Source organism: Phacochoerus africanus, chromosome 1 (assembly GCF_016906955.1).
Source record: "Phacochoerus africanus isolate WHEZ1 chromosome 1, ROS_Pafr_v1, whole genome shotgun sequence".
In the NCBI taxonomy this organism is placed as follows: domain Eukaryota; kingdom Metazoa; phylum Chordata; class Mammalia; order Artiodactyla; family Suidae; genus Phacochoerus; species Phacochoerus africanus.
Genome location: NC_062544.1, coordinates 8,065,578 through 8,091,377, shown reverse-complemented (window position 1 = coordinate 8,091,377; position 25,800 = coordinate 8,065,578). Strand labels below are relative to the sequence as shown.

General features: G+C 49.4%; 1 protein-coding gene across 2 annotated transcripts in view; it reads left to right on the top strand.

The window, feature by feature from the left end:
* Nucleotides 1-17,747: 17,747 nt before the first annotated feature.
* Nucleotides 17,748-25,800, top strand: part of ANXA6 (annexin A6) — a 57,123-nt gene continuing 49,070 nt past the window's right edge. For both annotated transcript variants that reach the window (XM_047770722.1, XM_047770634.1), the window contains exon 1: nucleotides 17,748-17,862. The gene's annotated coding sequence lies outside the window, so the exon portion shown is untranslated. The remainder of the gene's footprint in view (nucleotides 17,863-25,800) is intronic.

Sequence of the window (25,800 nt, the reverse complement as noted above, 5' to 3'; positions counted from 1 at the left end):
TAGAGCAACTAAATTCATTCCTCAGAGCATAGTTTTGTTGTTTTGTTGGGGTTTTTGTTGTTGTTCTTTTGTCTTTTGAGGGCCGCACGCGTGGCATATGGAAGTTCACAGGCTAGGGGTCTAATCAGAGCTACAGCTGCCAGCCTACACCACAGCCACAGCCATGCCAGATCCGAGCCACATCTGCAATCTACACCACAGCTCACCACAACGCCAGATCCTTAATCCACTGAGCGAGACCAGGGATCAAACCTTCAACCTCATGGTTCCTAGTCGGATTCGTTTCCACTGCGCCACGACGGGCACTCCAGAGCATAGTTTTTAAATCCCTGGACTAGATGAGCGCTCAAGACTCCTTCTCAGTGCGCATGTTCCAAATGTGTGTTCCCATCACTCCCACTATCCCCCATCCTCCAACTTCTTCTCCTTCAGAGAAACCCTCCAGTCTCGACAATCAGCTTTGAAAAACTGCTCCTTTCTTACGAGCAAAGCACCTGCCCTTCCCCCTCCATCTGAGGCTCCCTAAAGAGCATATAATAGCACCACATGGGAGTATGTATTGCTGGTGGCCAGACAGATTTGGAAGGGGACTCTGGGATGACACCAGCTCTCTCAATCCTATTTCAAGCACAGCTCTTCTCTTGTAGAGATTAGTACAGCCCCAACCTCTTCCTGAGATGGTTGGAAGCAGCGAAGTAAAGAAACAGTCTCCACAGGGGCCTCAGCCTTCCCTGGGAATTTATGTACGATCTAGTTCTGGGCAAGAAATGCTTCAGGCTGGGCCTCTGGTGGGGGCCTGCAACTGTTGATCTTTGTAAGCACACTCATAGATTCTTAGAGTCAAAGAAAATACTCAGACTTTTGGAATTCTATAATCTTCCTATGATCAGGTATAATCAGCTTCTTTTACATAAAAATAATACTGTTACCATTTTTTATTATTGAGTGTGTGCTAGGCTCCAGGCCCAGTGTTTATAGATATTACATCATCTATTTGTTGAAACCACCCTATAAGTTTAGGTTTACTGTTACTCCCACTCGACTCCTAAATAAACTGAGTCTTGGAGACTTAGCCGTGTTTTGTTTGTTTGTGGCATATGGATGTTGCCCTGGACAGGGACCAATGCAAGCCACCACAATGACCCCGGCTGCTGCAGTCAGATTCTTAACGCACTGCACCACAGGGGAAACTCCAGAGACTTCTTTTTTTATCTTTTATTTTTTGCTTTTTGGGGCCGCACCTGCAGCATATGGAAGTTCCCAGGCCAGGGGTCGAAGCAAAGCTGCACCTGCCCGCCTACACCACAGCCACAGCAACTTGGAGGACCGAGCCATATCTGTGACCTACCCCACAGTTCAAGGCAATGCCAGATCCTTAACCTACTGCGTGAGGCCAGGGATCAAACCTGCATCCTCATGGGTACTAGTCGGGTTTGTTATCGCTGAGCCACAACAGGAACTCCCAGAGACTTAGTTTTAATACGTCTTGCCATGGAGTGGAGGAGCCAGGATTTAGTCTGATAGAATTCAGAGTTTCACACCCTGTACCACCTGTGAATCCCAGATTAGCAGTCTGAAAATGACAGTCTCTGACTCTCAGATCAGAGAGGGCTTTTGGGTCTGAAAAGGACTTGGAAGATAATACACACAGTCTGTCATTGTCACTGTAAGTTGAGGAAGCTGAGTCCACAGAAGTGACGGGGCCCAGCCAGGGGGACACAGACGGTGAGTGGAGGAGCTGAGCTGAGGGCTTCTACTCCCCTCCCCCTGCTGTCGAGAGGGCATTCCTGGCAAAGGCACGGGCAAGGCTGGGAGGGGTGTAGGAAGTCCAGGGGAGGAAAAAGATCTGCCAGGATGGAAGAAGATGCCCCTGCCTGACAGGGCACAGGGGAGCAGACACCAGGACAGAAAGCACAGGGCTCTGGGGTCCATGGTGGAGCCACCTGGAGCTGAGATGCCCAAGTGGCAGCAGGGCTGCAGGGGAGAGATGGCTGGGGCCAGCAGGGTGTGACCAGGGAAGTGGAGAGGGACCCCAGGGAATGGCAGGGGAGGGGGGCCTAATTTCAAAGGCAAATCAAAGTTCTGGCTTCTCCAGGCCTTCAAACAAAATTCCTTTTTCTGAATTCCCCCTGCCAAGATGACTGAAGCCATTCAGAGCCCTACTTGGAAAACAAAAATAAAAACATAAAAAACAGTCCACTGGCAAGGAGAGGACAGGTGGAGCTGGGAGGCATCCGGAGGGGCCACTGCAGGTCACAGGAGGGTCAGGAGGGGGCCCGAAGGACAGGAGTATTTGAGGCTGAGACATGAGTGTGGCTAGGAGGGAGGGCAGGGCTTAAAGCAGGGTTTGGCCACGTCCATGGGGCCAGGCCTGCCCACTGTTGGCTTCTAGCCTGTGAGCTAAGAATGGTTTTAGCATTTTAAGGAGGTCCCCTCGTAGCTCAGCGGAAACGAGTCTGACTAGCATCCATGAGGACGCAGGTTTGATCCCTGGCCTCACTCAGTGGGTTAAGGATCTGCCGTTGCCGTGAGCTATGGTGTAGGTCACAGACACAGCTCAGATCTGGCATTGCTGTGACTGTGGCATAGGCCAGTGGCTGTATCTCCGATTCACCCCCTAGCCTGGGAACCTCCATATGCTGTAGGTGTGGCCCTAAAAAGACCAAAAAAAAAATGAGAGAGAGAACAGTTTTAACATTTTAAAATGGTTAAAGAAAGTATTTAGTGGGAGTTCCTGTCGTAGAACAGTGGTTAACGAATCCAACTAGGAACTATGAGGTTGCAGGTTCGATCCCTGGCCTCGATCAGGGGGTTAAGGATCTGGCGTTGCCATGAGCTGTGGTGTAGGTCGCAGACGCGGCTCCAATCCCGAGTTGCTGTGGCTGTGGTTGGTGTAGGCCGGCAGCAACAGCTCCAATTAGACCCCTAGCCTGGGAACCTCCATATGCTGCAGATGCAGCCCTAGAAAAGAGCAAAAAAAAAAAAAAAGTATTTGGTGATGCATGAAAATTACTTGAAGTTCACATTTCAGTGTCCATAAATAAAGTTGTACTAGAAAATGGCCACATTTATTCTTTTTTTTTATCTTTTGCTTTTTAGGGCTGCACTCATAGCATGTGGAGGTTCCTAGGCTGCGGGGGGAATCAGAGCTACAGCTGCCAGCCTACACCATAGCCACAGCCACGCAGGATCCAAGCCGTGTCTTCGACCTACACCACAGCTCACTGCAACGCCAGATCCTTAACCCAACGAGCGAGGCCAGGGATCGAACCCTCAACCTCATGGTTCCTGGTTGGATTCATTTCCGCTGCGCCACAACAGGAACTCCCGGCCACACTTATTCTTATATGTACTGTCCAGGGCTGCGTTTGTATCACAACAGCAGACATGACCCACAGGGGCTAAAGCCATGAACTGCCCCTGGCAGGAAAACTTGTTGACCCTTGCTCTAAAGGATAGTATTTCTAAAATACAGTTTTTCTTCAGTAAATAATATGTAAGTAAAATTCATTCTCCCCCCCCAAAAAAAAAAGTCAGACAAGGTTCCTTTTGACCAGCCTCTCCCCTCCCCCTCCATGGCCCCCTCCCCCTGCCTCTGAAGTCATTTACTGCCCTGGTGTGTGTTTTCCCAGATTTTGTTTCTGCATTTATAGAAGCAGATGTGTATCCATGGAAAAATACAGGATTATTTCATGAGGGTTTTTTTTTTTTTTTTCTGTATGTGGTTTTACACTGTATACATTTTCTTAAACTTGCTTTCCATTTTTTTAAACTCGGCAATGGGTGGTGGCCCCTGTATAGACCTGCCTTTATATTTTTCAAGTGCTACATAGTGTCTGATGGCTTGGCTCTACCACTGTTCTTCCATTCCTTGACCAAGGGTCATTAATTAGTCTGCTTCAGTAGAGGTTGTTTCTTTTGCTTTTCTTTTTTTCTTTTTTGCTACTGGAAACCATGCTATAATTAGCAAGAACGAGCATTTCAAGGCTCACACAGTTACAGCACTAGGAGAAAATGTTTGTTATATTCAGAGAATGGTATTCAACTCAGGTTAAGTCATGGCTGTGTTTTCACTCATGTATGTTTGTGACCTAAGCAAACACTGCAGGGCAAATCCTTCTGAATGGAGCCTGGGACTCTTGCTCTCCCGCAGAGTTTTATCATCATCCTAGCTGTTGCTGGTAAGCCCATAGAAACCCTTCTAGCTCCTGGCTGACACAGGACCCCCTCACCCCTTCTAACTCAACAGCCATTCATGGAAGGAGAGAGGTGGCAAGAAGGGGTGGGAGGCAGCAGAGAACAGGGAGCCCTGGGAGTTGGGGTCCAATTCTCACTTTGCTGCTCACTCTGTGAGCATGAGCAGCCTCTTCCCTTGGGGCCTCAGTTTCCCCATCTGTTTCAGGAGGAGGATGGCGCCTAGCTCTCTGACCTTGCAGGGCGTTAGCATTCTCTTTTCAGTGACCAAGTCCTGCAAGAAGGGGCGGGACTCTGGGAGATGATGGTTTAGCTCCCAGCCTCACGGGCACAGTACTCTCAGGGGAGGGGCTGGGAGCTGGGTGGGTCATCTCTTTGGACCCACATTCTCACTGACCATTCCCTACGGGAGAGACAGCAGGCATGGGTCCTAGATAATGGGTGTAGGGGACCCAGCCAAGGTCTTCGGTCTAGACATTGGTTTGTTACACACTCTCAGAGAATCCTGTTCCTCTCTGTCCCACAGCACTAACCTTGGCTTGTCCTTGTACGACATTTTGTGTGATTGTGCCGTGAATGTCCACCTGCAGCCCCCTAAGGTTGGAGCTCTGTGGAAATTGGGACCAGGTCTACTTTGCTCCCGCTTTGTTCCAGGGTTGTAGCACACTGCCTGGCACTTTGCCTGCATGAGACAAACATTTGCTGAATGAATGAATGAACTGCTCCCGGCTGGTTTCAATGGCGGAGACATAGCCCAGCCTTCTCTCAAATCCAAGGGCTCCCAAAGCAGCAAATAATGGAAGTGGGGGGGGACAGTGGGGGACGAGATACAAATGGTCCAGGCAACATCCAGCAATTGGAAAGGTCACGTCCGTCCTGGCTGTCAGGCCTAGGGCGGGGGCAGGGAGCGTGGGGTGTGTCTGGGATGGTTGACCTTGGGACTAAACACTCACAAAATCTTTACATTGTAGAAATCACTCATTTCTTTTTCCTTCATCAAACACTTATTGAGAATCTATTTTACAAGTTCCCTCTGTGGCGCAACAGGATCAGCCTCATCTTGGAAGCACTGGGACGCAGGTTCGATCCCTGGCCCGGCACAGTAGGTTAAGGATCCGGCATGGCCACAGCTGCGGCTTAGGTCTAAACGACAGCTCAGATCTGATCCCTGGCCTGGAAACTCCCTATGCCTCGGGATGGTCAGAAAAGAAAAAAATTAAAACAAAAAATAGAGACTCTACTTTCCGAGCAATGGAGATATGAAGACAGGCATTACCCCAAATCTCAAATGAATACATAAACACCAACTGGACCCAGGTTATGATGGGAAAGAACAGGAGAGGCCATGGAGAGAGGCGTAGAAAATCCAAAGGAGGAAGGAATTTCTGAAGAAGTGCTATTTAAGGAGAAACCCACAAGAATAGTAAGAGCTAGTCCGGCAGGCTTCTGCCAGGCTTAGAAGAAGAGCTCCCATTTCATGCAAATGGAATCTTTCCGTAGACTTTTGAGTGAGTCAAGGGGTCTTGGAATCCAGGAAAGAAGATCGCAGTTACAGAATCTTGATCTCACGGAATTTTGAAACAAAACACAGATTCTTCAAGAGCAAATGGAATCTTAGAATGTGAGTGACTGAGTCTTCACAGACAACGAAGGGAATCTTAAGAGATTTCTTCCCCCATCCCCTTCTCTCTACTAGTGTATGAAAAGACACAAAACAAAAACTACAGGGCAAGGTCATGTAACCCAGCCAGACTAGCTCTCATTATTAACAGACCAGGACTCTATCCTTTTGATAAAGAGTCACAATAGTAATGCTTATATTTATTGTCTCATGACTAAGTGCTAATTGCTGCTAATCGACTTATATCATTGCATCAGTGAATCCCAACAGCAAACTTGAGAGGTAGATAATTTTATAACACCCATGTATTATAACTAAGAAGACAGAATCTCAGAAAAATAAATGGTTCATAGTTACTCCCACAAAATGTGGCAGAATCAGACCCCTAGGGCGTTTGTGTTTATTTGCTTTTTAATGTAAAGACCTGGAGTGCCCGTCGTGGCTCAGTGGTTAACGAATCTGACTAGGAACCAGGAGGTTGTGGGTTCGATCCCTGGCCTCCCTCAGTGGGTTAAGGATCCAGCGTTGCTACAAGCTGCGGTGTAGGTCACAGACGCGGCTCAGATCCCGCATTGCTATGTCTCTGGGGTGGGCGGGTGACTACAGATCCAATTAGACCCTTAGCCTGGGAACCTCCATATGCTGCTGGTGCGGCTCTAAAAAAAGAGAAAAAGACAAAAAGACAAAAAAAAAAGTAATTTAAAGACCATGCTCTAAACCACTGCACTACCCAGCTTCTCTAATTACGGTGGCTTTCAGGTCTACCCTTTTTACTGTGACCCCAGACTTCCTATAACTCTCTCCTTAGGGGTCAAGGTCATCTCTTAGCTCAGCTTTGCTGTGGGGTGATGACTTCCCAAAAGGTCCACATTACACTCTTGGGTCAAAGAAACCTTCTGAAGACCTAAATGTGCTGTCAAACCTAAAAGAAGTAAGTTTGCTGATGAAACTCAAGAAGCAGCCTGAGAAGGCCTGAGTTCAAGTCTGAGTTCAGGCACTAAAGAGCTGTGTTACGCAGACTAAGTCATAGAACTTCTTCGGGTCCCAGGGTCCACGTCCTTTAGGTAGGATTATAGGGTCTGCTCTGTCCACCTCAGTTGTGACCAGATAGTGAGTGCAATCACGCTTCTTGATGTATGAAGTATATGTAATGATTCTAAGGCTCAGTGGTGTCTCTTGCACTTTCCAAGTGACAGTGTGCACTGATTTCCTCTAAATGGAGGGGCCATTGGCAGCCGGTATCAGAAGCCTCAAAAATATTCATTACTCCTTTATCTGGAATTTGAGTTTTAGAAAATAATCTCAAAACTATGCAGAATCAACCTAAATTGTCCCAGGTCGAAACGATAGCTCAGATCTGATCCCTGGCCTGGGAACTCCATGTGCCTCGGGGCGGCCAAAAAGGAAAAAAAAAAAAAAAATTTAAAACGAAAAATAGGAGTTCCCGTCGTGGCGCAGTGGTGAACGAATCCGACTAGGAACCATGAGGTTGCGGGTTCGGTCCCTGGCCTTGCTCAGTGGGTTAACGATCTGGCGTTGCCGTGAGCTGTGGTGTAGGTTGCAGACGCGGCTCGGATCCTGCGTTGCTGTGGCTCTGGCGTAGGCCGGTGGCTCCAGCACCGATTCGACCCCTAGCCTGGGAATCTCCATATGCCGCGGGAGCGGCCCAAAGAAATAGCAAAAAGACCAAAAAAATAAAATAAAATAAAATAAATAAATAAAACGAAAAATAGAGAATCTATTTTCCAAGCAATGGAGATATGAAGACAGGCATTAACCAAAAATCACAGATGAATATATAAATACCAACTGGAACCCAGATTATGATGGGAAAGAACAGGATTCCAGGAGAGGCCATGGAGAGGAGCATATAAAATCCACAGGCAATTAGATAAGTAAATTGACCTATTACCATATAGTGGAATTTGATACAGCTACTTTAAATGTTTTGAATAATAAGATTTAATCACATGAAAAGATGTTCAAAATAAATCAATATTTATAAGACATAAAATATATTTTCAATATGTCACAATGTTTTTTTTTTTTTCTTTTTATGGCTCCACCCACAGCATATGGAAGTTCCTGGGCTAGGGGTGGAATTGGAGCTGCAGCTGCCGGCCTACACCACAGCCACAGCAATGCCAGATCCCAGCCATGTCTGCAAACTACACCGCAGTTTTCTGCAATAGTGGATCCTTAATCCACTGAAACCCACACCGTCATGGACACTACATTGGGTTCTTAACCTGCTGAGCCACAGCAGGTTACAATTTTTTTTGCAAAGAAAAGTTGTGTGTACGGCACATAAGTACTCCTTTAAATGTGGCTATTATTATTGTTGTTGCTGTTTTAATAAAGAATGATGTGTTAATGTAGGCGATCTTTGGAATGTAAAATTACGGCTTTAAATTTTTTTATCTTTTGATTATCTGTAATGAACACCCATAATTTTTACAATAAGAGAGACAATTAAAATCAGGATAAAATTGATTTGTACGCTGCTTCTTGACCTCTTCATCCTCTAAGGGACCTGCCCGCCCAAAACTAAGTGTCCTCATCTTGCTAAGACCCCATAGCAGAAAGCAATCTGCTTCATGCCAAGTGAAACTCCTTAATGTATTCTTCCACAGACAAGCAATCCTCAAGTCTTACGGAGACATGCCAGGCACTGAAACAGACCTTACGGGGGCTTGTAATGGAGGGAAGGGGGTCTTCCTGCTGGTCACACAAACAGTGCAGCCTGGGGCTCCTTCCTCTAGTGAATTTAAGGAGACCCATCTGTGGGAACGCCCAGCCCAGGGCACCCTCTCCAGAAGGAAGCCCGCAGAACTGTGATCTGCCAGTAGGTGGCAGTATCTGACTGTTTCCAGCTTCCCCACGGGGCATCCTGGAGGTGTTGAACTCAAGGGAAGCTACAGCCCAGCTCCAGAGAAACTCTGGAGATACAGTCCTTTGTTCTAGCCCACAATACAGCACCACTCTTTCTTATAAACACTTTTGGAAGGGCCACTCTATGGAGGGGCTTGGGACAGTGCCAAAAAGATGAGGTCATCTTAGCCTGCTTCCCTCCTCTGTTTGTCTCCTTCTAGGCTTTGTTTCCACCAGCCAGTGAGTCTACCAAAGGTGCTTACTTTCTATTCTGCAGCCATGTCTTCTTTGCAGTTAAAAAATACATTGTGGGACCTAAAAAAAGCTTTCACTGTATTTCCAACTATTTTCTTAGGACTAATTCCCAGGAATAAGATGACCCGCTTTTTTTGAATGGGCAGTATGTTCGACTTCTTCTGCAGCTTTGGGAATAAGGCCCTAACAGCCCAGCAGTCAAGGGGACCCAGCTTTCACTCCTGCCCTTAATTCCTCAGGCTGACTTTGGACAAAGGCCATGATTTCTCTGCACTTCAGTTAACAGTTACTGCAAATTAAGGCTACTGCACCAGCCCCTACGCTTGTACCCTAGAGCTAGTCTTTCTCCGTCCTCTGTTTCCCCATCTCTAGGGGATCATTTCCATCAGCACACAAATATGCTGTGATGTCACCAATCTTAAAAAAAAAAAAAAACCACAAAACCTGGAGTTCCCGTCGTGGCTCAGTGGTTAACGAATCTGACTAGGAACTATGAGGTTGCGGGTTTGATCCCTGGCCTCGCTCAGTGGGTTAAGGATCTGGCGTTGCCATGAGCTGTGGTGTAGGTCACAGACGTGGCTCGGATCCCTCATTGCTGTAGCTCTGGCATAGGCCAGCGGCTACAGCTCCGATTCGACCCCTAGCCGGGGAACCAACCTCCATGTGCCGTGGGAACGGCCTAAGAAATGGCAAAAAGACAAAAAAACAACCCAAAACCTTCCTCTCAACCCCCACCTCCCTCCCAGACAGGCTCCATCTCTTTGCAGAACTTTGTAGCAAAGCTCCTGGAATAAGCAGCTGATGCTTGTTATCCCCAGCTCATTCCTAACAAGTCCTTGCCCCCAGCCACCCACAGACTCTGCTCTTCATAGCGCAGGAAACAGTGCTTCCCACATAATGCAACATATCAAATAAGCCTAATTCGTTTAACATCTTCCTTCTTACAAGCAGAGAGAACAAATCTTTGATACATTTCAGAGGCCCTGAGAAATATTTCAAATCTCACAGTTAGTTCTAAGTCAAAGAAGACTTCACTTAGAATTCGATTTGGGGAAGTTTACCAAAAACATCGAAAGTTTTCAAAACACTTGGACAAGTAGGATCATAGGTCACTGTGAAAATGTACTTAGTTATTACCCATTTAAACAAAATACTGAAGCCTTCACAGGCAAATACAGAAGGTTATATTTCTGAGCAAAATTTAGTTCTTTAATATAGAAAGGTCTAGGTCTACTTAAGTAATTAAAAACCTGATAAAGACAATACAGAAAAAAAGTGCTATTTTGGCAAAACATAAAGTCAACCTGTTATAACCTTTTATCATCAAGAGCAGATCAATAGGAAAAAAACTGTCCTTCAAACAGAGAAAAACCGGAAGTTCCCGTCGTGGCTCAGCCATAACGAACCCGACCAGAATCCATGAGGAGGCAGTTTCCATCCCTGGCCTCACTCAGTGGGTCAAGGATCTGGCGTTGCCGTGAGCTGTGGTGTAGGTCGCAGACTCCGCTTGGATCTCCAGTTGCTGTGGCTGTGGTGTAGGCCAGCAGCTGCAGCTCCGTTTCAACCCCTAGCCTGGGAACTTCCATATGCTCTGGGTGTGGCACTAAAAATACCAAAAAAAAAAAAACCAAAAAACAAAAAACCAACCTGGAGAGAAAAACCAAATTTTAATTTTGCACCAGCCTACTTTTGATATTTAAGCTCATTCCCTTAATTAAATTTATTCCGATTTTAGCCAGTCCCGGTGAGACAAAAATTCCTCCTAAAGATTTCTTTTTCACAAAATTGTTATAACTTTCTACATCCACTGTATTTGTCCCTGGTTTTATTTCCCATTTAGAAATAACCAGCTTTGGGACAAAATCACCTTTTCCCTTGACAAGATGCATATCCATTCCCGACACCTCACCGACGCGGACCTGCCGTAGGGCACAGGGAACTCTACCCAGTGCTCTGTGACAATCCACATGGCAAAAGAACCGAAAAAGAAGGAATGTGTGCATATGTATGACTGCATCACTTTGTTGTACAGCAGACATTTTCACAACAATGCAAATCAACTGTGCATCAATAAAACTTTAAAAGTGAAAAAAACTTTTTAAACTTTTTAAAATTTCTTGCATGTGGAAACACTAATTCCTCACTAATTTTAGTAGGTTTTTTTGGCCCCGTCCATGGCATGTGGAAGTTCCTGAGCCAGGGATCAAACCCGTGCCACAGAGGTGACATGGGCCACTACAGTGACAATGCCAGATCCTTAATCCTCACCGCAAGGGAACTTCTTTAGTAGTTTTAATTTTGTATATATATTAATTAAAATTCTTCTCCCCCCCTTTTCAGGGCTGCACCAGAGGCATGTGGAGGTTCCCAGGCTAGGGGCTAAATCAGAGCTACAGCTGCTGGCCTACACCACAGCCACAACCATGCAGGATCCAAGCTGCATCTGTGACCTACACCACAGCTCATGGCAACGCCAGATCCTTAACCCACTGAGCGAGGCCAGGGATCGAACCCACAACCTCATGGTTCCTAGTTGGATTTGTTTCCGCTGTGCCACAATGGGAACTCCTATATTAATTAAAATTCCTAACCTTTCAAAACCTTAATTTCTAGGGAAAACTAAGAGGTCAGCAGCTAAGAACTTTTACATTAGTATTCAACAGACTGGCAAACAGAAGTATTTTTTATAATTTCTACAAACAGGCTTTCTCAGAAAATTTTCTCAATGTGGCACCAAAGGTATTTACTCAAAGTTCCAACTGTCTTTAGTTTCTATGTTGAAGGACACATATGTTGAGTAATTAATGTCTCAGTACCTTAGCTTATTTGGGATTGATCTAGATATTCAATACATTTTCATCATTTGATCTAATTTAACAAAATTCTACTGTTTCAAGCTACCAAAAAGATAGAAGGAAACTGCTTTTAAGAGGGTCTATCATGAAACATCATTATTCTTAAAGAGTTCAAGTTCACTTAACTCCTCATATTTACATGTGCATTTAATTATGAAATCTTTACCATACGAAGTTATTTTTCTTGCCATCCCATTTTGTAACAGAGGTAACATGAACTTATTTGACTCTTACAAAATCAACTATACGTCAATACAAAACCAGAAAACAAAACATTCATTCATTCATAAATAACAGTCGAAATCAATTAAGTCGACTCACTCAGGTGACTGGTCTGTCTTGATTTGTGGAGAAGACTTTTCAGATCTGTATTTGCCCTTGACAAGCAATTTTAAGGAGGCTGTTTGGGCAAGAGAGTCTTTTTAGCAGTTTGCGTTTAAAAGGCCTCTTGGCCACTTTTTCTCCCCATCCCATCCTGGAAATTGGAGATGGCCTGAGTAAGACTTCCCTGAGAGGTTACAAGTCTTTGGAGATAAATAGGGGTGGTTTGGGGATCCGTGAAAACGGATGGGTGGAATTTGAACAGCTTCTAGAGCTGCATTCACAGTTTTGCAAAGGTTGGTAAGATGTAACTTACATGACACTGTAGGTTGACCCACCCTGCATTATACCTGGTTGGTTGGTTGGTTGGTTGGTTGGTGTTTTCTTTTTTTGGCCACACCCGTGGCATATGGAAGTTCCCCAGCCGGAGGTGTGACCTGCACCACTGCTGTAGCAACGCTGGGTCCTGAACCCACTGCCCTGAGCTGGGGATCTAACCAGAGCCTCCACAGAGACAAACTGCACCACAGTGGGAACTCCTATACCTGGTTTTAAAAGGGGCTGTCATTACAGAAGGGGCAATATGCTAGCTTTCTTTCTGTAGGGGAAAAATCTCAGCATTATAAAAAGCAAGTTCAGAGAGATGGATAGCAGGGAGGAAGGTGCTGCAGAGGACATCCCGGGGAACAGGAAGGAGCAGAGGGAGCCCGAGAGGGAGCTCTCAGGAGCCTCAGAAGAAATTTCCAAATTGGAAATCTGAGATCATTGTGACTTTCTCGAAGGGAAGCAATAGTGGGTTCATTATGATGTCTAGAGGCTCCCAATGCCCAGTGAAATATGCTTCCCCTATTTGTTGTCTTACAGCCTTTTTTCTTTTTTGGCTTTTGTTTTTTTAGGGCTGCACCTGCGGCATATGGAGTTTCCCAGGCTAGGGGTCTAATCAGAGCCGTTGCTGCCAGCCTACACCACAGCCACAGCAATGCGGGATCCGAGCCACGTGTGCAACCTACAACACAACTCATGGCAATGCCAGATCCTTAACCCACCGAGAGAGGCCAGGGATCCAACTAGCATCCTCATGGTTCCTAGTCGGATTGGTTTCCGCTGTGCCAAGTTGGGACCTCCACATCCTTTTTCAAATTAGCTGTGCAGATAAACTAATTTAGGAATTTCAGATGAGCCCCAGGTTGGCCAATTTTACTGTAAATTATCCCAATTAATCATAGTCCAACAAGACAAATACTTGCAGGGTGAGGGTACACAGGAGTTCTAGAAAGGGGCTACTCTACAGCTTTACCCTTAGAGAGTTGAATTTTTCTTTTTTCCGAGAGAGATTACTCACCAGATCAAAATGAGAAACAAAGTCCTGAAAACGGAAGCTGGCACAGAGGCCACCCAACTAGAGTAGAATTTCTACCCAGGTGGAAGGTTCTTATCACCACGGGCCAGGACCACCAAAAAGCAATAGAGCACAATGGACTCATGCAGGTGCTTTACTGGAGTTCCTGGCCGTGCTGGAGGAGGCAGGAAATTCTATTCTATTTGTCTCCCACCCAGTAATGTCCACCAAAGAAACACAGAAAACTGCAAATAAGAAATGTGTATTTGGTCTTAAGAATTGTGATTTGAGAGACATAGATTCCAGGAAAACGGCAAGGGTGTTCCAGGGAAGAGAAAGAGTCAGGGGCTGATCACCGCAAAAGCCATAAGGCTGAATTCTGACATAAGAACGTAAATATTTGTCCTGGAGGGGTGGCTGTCACGAACTGTTGTGGGGTCAGGGTCTCCTGAGCACCCTGAATTTCTGGCAGATGTTCTGCAGGACCATAGATGCTCTGGAGGATGATAAGTGGTCCAAAGGCCAGGTTCCACCGAGGGTAGGACAGGCATAAGTCACACTTCTTCGGTGGCCTCCAGGCTCCATTTCGGACAATGGACAATACCAAGTCCATTTTGATTTTCCGTCCAGAACCAGGCTGCCCAGAGAGCTAGGTAAAACATGCTTTCTGGGTGTATCCATGAGGGCTAGCATTTGATTAGCTAAGCCATCAGCATTTGGCTCAGTAGACTGTGTAAGGAGTCTAGCCCTCATCCATCCTTTGAGGACCCAGATGGACCAGAAGGCGAATGAAGGGTAAATTCACTCATGCTTCTGGAGCTGGGACGTTGATCTTTTCTTTTTTGCCTTTATTGGTTTTTTTTTTTTTTTGTCTTTTTGCCATTTCTTTGGGCCGCTCCCGCGGCATATGGAGGTTCCCAGGCTAGGGGTTGAATCGGAGCTGTAGCCGCCGGCCTACGCCAGAGCCACAGCAACGCGGGATCCGAGCCGCGTCTGCAACCCACACCACAGCTCACGGCAACGCCGGGTCGTTAACCCACTGAGCAAGGGCAGGGACCGAACCCGCAACCTCATGGTTCCCAGTCGGATTCGTTAACCACTGCGCCACGACGGGAACTCCTCTTTTTTGCCTTTAGACCTTGAAGCTCCAGTTCCTCGTGTCTCCCACCTCCCAGCCCCCACACCCACCTTTTCCTCTCCCTCTTGCTCGCTTGACTCTAGCCCCACTGGCCTCCTCGCTGGTCCACTCACACTCCAGGCCGGCTCCCGCCCTGGAGCAAGCGCTCCAGATGTTTCCTTTGCCAGGAACCCTCTGCCGACAGATCTCTAATCGGCTCTGCTACCATCATCTTCTCTCCACGCTTGCTCAATCTCACCCTCTCCTCGAAAGGCCTCCATCAAACACCCTGCAGAACACTGCAACTTCCTCTGCCATCCTGGCACATCTTCCACCTGCTCTTTCTTCTTTTTGGTCCATCGCCCTTGTCACCAACCAACATACTGTTGCATTTACCTAGTGCGTGTCTATCTCCTCTGTGCTGGAATGAGGGCAGAAGTCATCATTTTCTTTGCTGATAAATCTCCTGAAACAGTGCCTGATTCAGAGTAGGTGCTGGAGAAATATTGATTAACGAATTGTGAGGATCACATGTCACCTTGCAACTAGAGCACTTACAACAGTGCCTGGCTCATACAAAAGGCTCCATAAAGAGCAGTCACTATTTTTTTTTTTTCTTTTAGGGCCACACCTGCAGCATATGGAAGTTCCCAGGCTAAGGGTCAAATCAGAGCTGTAGCTGCCCGCCTACACCACAGCCATAGCCACAGTAACGTGGAAACCAAGCCACATCTGTGACCTACACCACAGCTTATGGAAACCCCCAATCCTTAACCCACTGAGCGAGGCCAGGGATCGAACCCACAACCTTGTGGTTCCTGGTTGGGCTCGTTAACCACTGAGCCACAACAGGAACTCCCCAGCAGTAACTATTGTGATGCTGGAGGAGACCCCACCTCCATCCTCATTGGGGCTAGTCGCTTCATATTCCATCTTAGAAGGTGTTGCTTCTGAAGCCCGGCAGGACCCTATGGGGCTCCCGGGTATAAATCCTGTGTTCCCTGGGCTTCATTCAGCCTCCTGGACCTTCTCTGAGTTCCAAGGGGCAGCTTCAAACAGTTGCTAATGAAGGAAGGGAAAGAATGCGGAAACACGAAAGAAGAAACAAGGCAGGTCCTGGTTCCTCCTAAAGGCATGCATACAACCATATCTTTGGCAGAGGAAAGATGGCAACTTCTGGCTGAGGGCAAGATTCCTGGAGCACTGCCCTGTTCGCTCACCACCCACCAGTCAGAAGAAAGTCACACACTTTGCGGCCCTAATCCCAAATTTTGCCTATAAAAATTTCTACCCCCAAACCTTTGGGATGTTCAGAGGGTTTGAGCACCTGCCACCCGTTCTCCTGGCTTGGCCCTGGAATGAATTCTCTGCTCCAGACTCCAACAGTTCAGTTTGTTTGGCCTCACTGTGTGCTGGGCACACACACTTGTATTGGCTCACACTTCTCCTAACAGTGGACCTGTTTGTTTATTTTAACCACTAGGGAAATTATTTTAATTTCTTCTTTGTCTCCTACCAGAGTCCATTCATCTTTTGGTCACAGCACCACTCTCTCCACAGGTCTAGGTTAGGCTGGGTGTATCTGCTATGGACATCCTAGCACTGTCAGGGGGACCATTGACGGAAACCGCCCACCTTGGCTGGGCTCAATGATAGCCGCTTGCGTGAGCTGTCTTCACAACAGGAGGCCCTGATAAGGTGCTGTCCTGAGGACTAACTGGGAGGATTAGAGAGGGGCCCCTAGGAGGGAGGAGACCACCCATCTCCCTGGAATCCGGGGCACTGGAATCCATCTTGGCTGAGGGGTGCTTGTGCTTGCCAAAAGGACCCTGAGCCAGACCAAATGGGGACCAAGCAAAACAACTGGTCAGAGACAATCTGGAAACTAACCCCATTCCCAAGAAACCTGAGCCTGTGAGCCGTGTGGCAGAGCAGTTCTCCTGGGTTCCCTTGGCCTGCTGCTCTCTGCCTCGGTGATCCTTCCCAGTAAAGTCTTGCTTTGTCCAGCACAGGTGTCTCCTCGGACAAGTCATTTCCGAGTGTAGACAAGAGCCCATTCTAGGGCCCTGAAAGCAGTTTATACTTTCCAGATTACAACTGCCTAAACCTACTGTAACAAAGACCTAACCATCTGTCTTCCATGAGTGGGAAGCTCCGTGAAGGTGGGTCAGGGCCTCATTTCTCATTTGCCCACTTCAATCTCCCAGCTCAGTGCCCAGAAGACAGAGGGTACTCAATACACATCGGAGGAACATACAGTCGAAAGAACGCACTTCTGTATCAGGTTCCCTTGTGGAGTTCTCTGAACTCGTGCCAGACTGAGGACAACATTTGGAAGAAGCTTTGTATATCCCTATCTTTTGGTGGAGTAAATTGAAAAGTAGAGCATCTAGGCGTCTTGCTCGTGAAGATTCATCACCCAAGTGGCAGCCCAGGACGGCCGTCTTTTCACCAAAGCAGAATTTCTAAGCAGTGGGTGGGTAGGAAGTGCTAAGGACCTTAACTGCAGCATCACCTCCTCCAGCAAGACTTTACAAATCCCGTTCAAGACATTGTCACTTTCCTCCAAATTCCCAAAGTGCCTATCACGTTTTAAAATTATTCTGTGGGTTTCCCCACAGCCCTGGATTGTAATGCTGGTCTGTCTCTCTTTCCTCTGGACTACGGGCACGCCCCAGAATCAAGCTAGAGCAAGGGCCTCTCTGGTCACCCAGCTCAGGTTCGAATCCCGGCTCCACAACGTACTAGCTGTGTGACCTTGGTTTTAAAACTGGACTTCTCTGGGCTCTCCTGGGAAGTGGGTAAGTAATGCCACAGACCCGGTGGAGCTGTTGACGGACAGAATCTGAGCAGGCATGGTAAGCACTTGGCCTTAATTGTGTTAAGCCTCAAAGTTCTGTTTCTCAACAAAGCTTTGGCGATCCATAAGACTTAGGAGTCAGGAGCGTTGACTCCTAGCCCCGAATGGCCAGGCGACCTTGGCCAAATCCCTCCCTCTCTAGTGTCTGGACCCAGACGGAGGTTCTCCAGGCACCGACCCCCACCCCCACCCCGCGGCGGGTGACATTCTAAGATTCCAGGAGCGGAGGAACTTGGGGGGTGGGGGGGAGGGCGGAGGCGGGGCGAGCCGGATTGGCCCCCGCGCGCCACGTGTCCGGCCCGGGCGCTGAGGACCGTCCTCCCGGCCCGCCCCTGCGCTCTGCTAACGGGCTCTGACCCAGCGAGCTCCGCGTCCGCGCGTCCTTCTGCCCCTCTGTCGGTCCCCTGCGAGAGGCCTCCGCCACGCGCGGTAAGCGGGTTGAGGCTGGCAATGGGAGTCGCTGCCCGGGACCCCCTCCTTCCTCCGGGGGGGCTGCAGGGACGCGGGGCCGAGCCGTAAACGCGCAGTCATGCTGACCCACGCCAGCCAGCGACGGCTCCGGGGAGGGGCGCGGGAGGTGGGGGCCGCGGGGACCGGGAGCCCAAGGGCGCGGTAGCCGGAGAGGGTCGCGGGCAGAGCGCGTCTGGGGCAGCACCGCGTAGCGCATCTTCCCTGCAGCGAGCAGGCGGGGAAGCGGAGGCGGTCGGCGCGGGGGCTGCGGGAGGGAGGGGAAGGGAGGGGAGGGCTTGCGCTGCGGAGGATGTGGTGAAGGGGCTGGGGGCACCTGGGCCGAGGCCACGCGGGCTGCTGGCCCTGCTTTGCGGGACTGGAGAGACTTTGGAGGCCCGGGATTGGAGGCAGCTGGACCTGGGGGGAAGAGGGGTCTAAGGGCCCGCAGGAAAGGGTGTGGCCGAAGCTGAAGACCGAGGGCCGGAAGAGTCAGACCCCGGGGCTGCACCCGAAATGGCTTGTGTGTGGCGCTGGGGGAGGACTCTCTGTGTGCCGACGGATGAGGGACCGGCTGTCCACACCTCAGGTCCGCGATGGACCCCTCCCGCCCTCTCGGGGCCACGCTTTGCCGCTAAAGGGGACTCCTAGCGGCGCTCCAGGGACCTTGTGATGGGCCAGAGGCCCCACCCTTCGCCCTGCTCCCCATCAGCGCCTTTTCTGCCTTGCTAGAGCTTGGGGGGCTTCAGATGACTTCGCAGAGACTCGTGTGGGAGTGGAATACCCTGGGTCCCAATACCAGCTCCAGCAACGACGGGGCAGTGTCATCTTAAATCTGTAGCTTTCCCTTTCTGAGCCTCAGTTTCCTTCTCCAAGCCCAGAGCTGATAAACCTGACACCCCCACCCCACCCCCACCCCAGACAATGGCTGTGAGAATTGATTTATTTGTCAGCTGCGAGCGAGGATTGCAGGTTTGGGACGTCCTGATTGCAGGCTTGGACGGCCGGGCCCATCTCAGCAGGCCCTGCGAGGGGAGGGGGCCGGGATCTTTGGGGAGGACCGTTCACCTCTTGCTTCCTCCCTCCCGCTTCTTTTCTCAAAATGCTGGTGGGTTTACCCATCAATTCCAAATTTGGAGAAAAGGCTCCCGGCTTTGTGAGAGAACTCTGGTTTCCCTGGGCCGCCTTTTTTCCTCACTTCCCCTTCCTCCCCCTACCCAAAGCACACCTTAAATGGCCGGCCCCACTGACCCAGGAAGACCTGCTTGGCCTTCCCTTTGGAGGTCAGCGACCTGCCCAGCTTCAGCTCCCATGGACCCTGCCCTTCTGGCTGGCAGGCTCTGCCCCTGTGCAGGGGGCATTGGCCTGACAGCGGGGGCGGGGGGGGGAATCAGTGGAAGGCTGGGTCACAGCTCCAAGGGCCAGGGGTCCTTGAATAAACTCTCTCTTTTTCTTTGCCTTGGTTCCCCTTCTGTAGCAAAGTCTGCTGAACTGGGGGCCACTTCCAGGGCTGGCATTGTAGGATTCAGCTGTTCCGAGATTTAGGATTGTGGGAGTAGGGTGGGGCAGAGGCCCCTGTCCCCCTCTGCAGCTGGGACAGTCACTCACCCATCTTTCTTTGCCTTCGCTCTTTGTTCCCAAGGCACAGGCTGCTGGGATACAGAAAATATTTGCGGTTTCTGGGAAGGGGCCACAGCTGGGGCAGACTTTGGATGCCAGGGTGCAGAGGAGGGAGCTGCCCCTCAGAAGTCGGGGCCCTGGCTTCTTAAGGCTTATTCCTGGTCCAGGGTTGGGGAGCTCTGCAGTGTTGGGTAGCTGCCAGCGTCTGGAACATCTGCACTGCAGCACCCAGAAGCAGCCCTGGGCCACGAGGCTCCAGCCACACCCAGTCCTAGCCTCTGCTCTGCCACTAACCAGCTGGGGCCCTGGGCACACTCTTACCCCCTGGGCTGTAGTGCCTTCCTCTCTAGAGGGGTAAGAGCTGTGCCCAGGGCATCCAGCTGGCAACATGGGGCTGCCTCGCTCTTCTTATTGTATCATCCTAGGATTTTCTGGGGAGGTCCAGCCCCACCCCACCCAGCCCTTCCAAGATGCTTCCTGGGTGGGGACAAGGCTCAGGGTGTGGTCTCTCCCCTGATTTTTGAGCAGAGCATGCATGCGCCTCAACGGAAGAGAGGAGGTCTTGAGTGGGGTTGCCCTTATCTTTTTAAACTTCTTGGTTTGGAATCCAGCCACACTCTCTTTCCTCCTAGGGTTGAGAAGCCTCCCCAGAGAGGGGCTAGGAAGGAATGCCTGGCCTGGGGGTTTTAAGTCTCAGATCGCCCATCTGTAAAACGAGGATGAGGCTGAAATCCACCCTCATGAGACTGTAAGATGGCAGATGTGAAAAAGGTGCCTTGAAAATTGTCCGAGCGCCCTGCCCAGAGCATCAAGTGCTACTGTTGTAACCTCAGAAGGGTGTGGTGCTTGCGAAGACAGGTGACCCGGGCCTAAGGTTCCTCCTTGGCAAAACAGGTGTGCCGGTAAATGATAAAAGAAAATGGTAATTTTTTGGAGTTCCTGTCGTGGCTCAGTGGTTAACAAATCTGATTAGAAACCATGAGGTTGAGGGTTTGATCCCTGACCTGGCTCAGTGGGTTAAGGATCCGGCGTTGCCATGAGCTGTGGTGTAGGTCACAGATGCGGCTTGGATCCCGAGTTGCTGTGGCGTAGATGGGTGGCTACAGCTCCGATTCGACCCCTAGCCTGGGAACCTCCATATGCTGCGGGTGTGGCCCTAAAAAAGAAGAAAAAGATTGTAACTTTCATCATTTATTGAACCCTTCTAAGTTACCAGGCCTGGATAGGATAGATGCCGTTAGCACGCCCATTTCACAGATGTGGAAACGCAGCCCTCCAAAGTAGAGGGAAGAGAGAAGACTCATATTTACACAATGTGTCCTGTGTTCAAGGGTGGCATCTAAGCACTAGATAGGTCTCAATTTTTTTTTATGCACACCACAGCTCCTCTGAGATAGGCACTATTTTTATCCCCCATTTTACATATGAGGTTAAGTACATGCTCAAGGCCATGTAACCAGCAGGTCAAACTTCCATCTCAAGCAGTCTGGCCACCACCTCTGTACTGGGGGACACGACACTGCTGTTTCCCACAAAAGTGACCTGAGCTGGGATTCCTAGCCAGCCAATGCCAGTTCCAAACCCAGGGCAGCCAGAAGAGCTCCTGGGGCCTCACCCAGCCTGGGGATCAATAGTTCCGGGTCAGGAGAAGAAAGACTGCTCTCTAAGAAACCTGAGTGCCAGGAGCTGGGGGATGTGCCCGGGCGCTGGGCCAGGAATGGCATTCACTCTGGCTTCATTAAACACAGGTCCTGGCGGGGGCCGGAGGGGCTGGTCCTGAGTGTCTTCCTGCAGATGCAGCAGGGCGGAGGGGAGCCTTTGGGAAAGGGAAAGATCTAGATGTCCTGGGCCAGGGCCCTCTGAAGTGGGGTAGACACATTCTGGGAGGCACTAAAGATGATTTTTCTCGGGGTACAGGAAGCAACTGTTAGGCTTCTTATGTGTGCTTTGAGTGTCATGCTTAAAAAGGCTTTATCATGATGAATGAGATATTTTTTCTCTTTTGTCACTGGTGGCGTATGGGATCAAAAAACCTCAGAGCTCATGGCACAAAATTTGTCAGCTTGGTTGGTGGGGGCAGGAGACTCATCTGTCTCCTTGTCTGCTCTACCCCCAGCCCCCACCCAGTGGGCATGCAGGAGGCACTTAATAACTATGTTTTGAAAAATGGGCACCTGCTTCATCACAACTTTTCTTTATGAATCTGGGGCAAGTCACTTAACCCCTCAAGTTATTTCGCCTCCTGGCTGTATAATGAGTTTGAAAACCACTAGGCCAGACGATTCCTTTTATTTGGGGATTTTTCAACGGCGTTCCTAAAGAAAGCATGAAAACCACTCAGTACCTTTCTCCTAGTTAGCCTTATAAATCACGCCTGGTGGTGGGGGTGCATCAAGAAAATGTAAAATCACCCCTCACTCCGAAAGAAAAATGATTGTGTGCCAAAGATTTTATTCCACTCATGAATCAGGGACTGGACCAGGCAGATGTTAGAATCAGCTCCTAAGAGAATCAGTAGCCACGTTTATATTGAAAGGAGTGTACAAATGGAGGCAAACTGGTTTTTCCACCAGAGGTGGGGGAGGGAAAGGAAGTCCCCTGGATATTTATCGGATAGGCCGGAATGAACATATCTCTAAGACTCTTCTGCATAGTCTCGGATTATTTTTCCCCACAATGTGTTCAAGACAAGCAACCTCCACCTAAATGAGGAATGGTAACTCCACAGTGGGTCAACCCAAGCCACTCATGTGTCAATGGTTTCAGAGTCACACTCATTCAAAGGCAGGAGAAATCCCTCTTGGCTTAGCAGAATCACCTAGGCGAGTTTTTTTAAAAAATTAGCACAACCCAGGGGACTTCCCGCTGCGGCGCAGTGGAAACAAACCCGACTAGTAGCCATGAGCATGCTGGTTCGATCCCTGGCCTCCCTCAGTGTGTCCGGGATCCAGCGTTGCTATAGCTGTGGCATAAGCTGGCATCTGTAGCTCTGGTTCGAACCCGCCCCCCCCCCAACCTGGAAACTTCCTTATGCCTTGGGTGCAGCCCTGAAAACAAACAAACAAACAAATGACCACAAGCCAGGCTTCCTCCCAGAACTGTTGAATCTCTGGGGGTTGGTCATATATTTTGGTAAGTTTGAAAAACTCCCCAGGTGGCTTTCATGAAGCCAGAATCGAAAAGCACTGGTTTTGATGCTAGAAAGCTGGTGAAAGACCTTCCTGGTTTAGGGGGGAAGAGGGTGTGGCGAGTAAAGAGGAAGAGGGGAGGGCAGATCAGTCTGGAAGGATGTCTGGAGCCTTGAATGCTGAGCTCAGAGGGCCTGCATTGCTGGGGGCCATTGAAGCCAAGTGGGCAAAGCAGGTTCAGTGCCTGGGGCACTGCTGGAGCTCAGAGATCTGGGTGATTTTTTTACATGATCTTCTAGCTTATCTTTATCCCAGTTTGCCCTTCCCACATACACCTGATCCCCCATCCCCTTACACTCAGCATCTCCCTCCTTCCCAAAGTGCATGCTATCCCTCTAAAGCCCACAAACTACCTCTTGAGAACAGAAATGCTTTCTCTTTTCTTTCTTTCTTTCTTTCTTCTTTTTTTTTTTTTTGGCTGCTCCCAAGGCATGTGGAAGTTTCCAAGCCAGGGATGGAAGCCGAGCCACAGTTTCAGCCTACACGAACCACATCTGCAGCTGGATCCTTAACATGGGAACTTCCAGAAATGCTTTTGCTTATGCTGGTGTTTCTGTTCTGCCTGGCATTCTGCATTTCCTCCCCCCTCCCCCCGCCTTCTTCCTCTGCTTCATTCCACTGAATCCAAACTCCTGATTGTGGAAGCATAAGATCAATTTAGAAAGCTGGAATATTCTCATCGTGCAGCCTTGCTGTGCCCAGAACCCCACGTTGGAGATTGCTGCTCTAATAAGGATGATTGTGATGACAGAAGCAACCACTTAAACCTCTTCTCTGTATCTGGTCAGGCTAAATACGTTCCCTGCCTTACTTCCTTGGATTTTCACAAACACCTGATGAGATTGTCGTTTTCAGACACAGGAAGAAACTGAGTCAGAAGAAGGAGGTAACGCACCCAAGGTCATGAGCGGTCAGACCTGAACTCGGGCTGTGACCGCAACACCTGTGTTTTCTTCCTTCCTCCCTTCCTTTTGCAGTGGCTTGCTATGAGATCTCAGTTCGCAGACCAGGGACTGAACCTGGGCTGCAGCAGTAAAAGCACCAAATCCTAACCACTAGACCACCGGGAAACTCCTAGCCTGCAGTTTTTTTTTTTATTACAGTGCCACGCTGCCTCCCTTGTAAGTGTTTGGAACAATACAATATAATAAAAGCTACCACTCATTAAGCCTTTACTATGTACCAGGCTCATTATTATCATCCATTATTTCATTGATTTCCCCGTACACGGAGGTGTTTTTATGTGTGTTTTGCAGGTATGGAAATTGAGAGGCATGTTGAGCTAACTGACAGAATCACAGATGGATGGGGGCAGATGTGTGACTCACAGATCTGACCTCCAAGCCTGTGCCTTTTGTAGGACTAAGGACCTTTCTGTCCAGCTCTCAGTTTCCCCAGCTCTGCGGTTGGGCAGTGGGGGTTGAGCCAGCCCTGCTAGTCTCTGTCCCAGAGCATTCGTCCTAGCGTCAGCCCTGAGCTGCCAGTGGGGAAGGAAGGAATCACCATTGTTTGCAGCCTAAAGGACTAAGGCAGAAGAAGGTGGCCACAGCAGGACAAGGCCACCAGGTAACTCTACCCTCGAATGGGTTTCTGGAATGATCAGCCACAGCGAGCCCACATAGAGATTCGGAGTTTCGGGGTTCCTGGGAGGAGAGAGGCAGTGGTGTAGAATGGCCATACCTGCTATTCTTGAGAAGCTATTTTCAACCAAGACGATGACACCTGCATATCAGGGGTAAGGGGGCACAGAGAGGAGTCCTGTGGCCTTGGGCAAGAACTCTCCTAGGATGGAGATTCTGAGATTTTGCTGTGAAAAATCCCCAGAAAATCTACAAAAGCCTCTCACCTCCCTTCTGGGTTTTGCCAAGGCGGGGGTGGGAGGGGGTGAGATTATCCCCATTTTGCAGATGAAGAAGCTGAGGTCTGCAGAGGAAAGCTGCCTTGTCCGAGGTTACAGAGAGGCATGCTCGGAACCAGAATCTGGGTCTTTTCCTTTGGCCTCTTCTTAACATCTGGGGGCTTGTATGGGGCTGGGAGGCCGAGCAGTCGGCCCCTGTCTGGGCCTGGCAGGTCACACATCCATCCCGAGATGCATTCACCCCGTCTAGAAAGTGAGGGGCTTGGAGAGCGGATTAATTATCAGGGGCCCTCTGGGATTCTGAAACATGCATGGCAAACATTTATGCAGGCAATTTGAGAAGTCTGGTCCGGATTGCTCTGAGACGGATCCGAGCCTCTCCCTTGTGAAGCCAGGGTAGCTGGCGCCTCTGTGATTAGCTCCAGGGCTTCCCTGAGCCCTCAGAGGAGAGGCTGTTGGAGCTCAGCCCCCTGAACGGCAGTCAGAACATCTAGTTCTGAAAGGAGTTTGCTTTCTATATACACATAAGACATGCACACGGAGAGTATTTTCCCAGAGGCTTGGAGGCCCCTCCTCCGAGCATCCAGTTGGGCCTGGACTGCCTGCCATCAGCCCCCGAAGTTTCCAGCACCAGGGCCAAAGGAAAATGCTTTGAAGCTGAAAGTGCAGGTGACAGGTCTCCATTGACTTTCTGGGCCTCCCGGGGACCCTGTTGCTCTGCTGGCCTTGGAGTGCCCTCGCCCTCTGCCCAGGCCTGGGGAAACCCAGAGCTGGCTCCTGGCCACATCCTGGTATAGATGTGGGCTCCCTCTCCCCCTCCGGGGAGTTTCCATTTCCTGGGGAGCGCTGCACATTTGTATCAAAGGGCCCCTCGTTGTCAGGGAAACAGCAGAGTTTTCTCAAACTCTGCTCTGAGCTCGCTGTGGTTACAGGCAGATCACGGCTCTCTGCCTTTCACTCCCAACCGTATCTCAAGCCTGTCTGCCGACCACAGTCTGGGGGACTCTTATTCAGGCAGCGGGGACACACGGGCAAACCCGGCAGGGTACTGTCCCCGGAATTTTCGCTGGTATACTGAATGCCACTGCTTCCGGAGCCACACCTCTGCATGGCCTTAGCACAAGTCTCATCCTCGGATAATTCTCCGAGGCAGGAAGGGGAAAGAAAGCCTTGATTTTGTACTTAAGATAACCTTGAGGCGTTCTCTTGCGGCGCAGCGGATTTAGGATCCAGTGTTGCCACCATAGTGGCCCA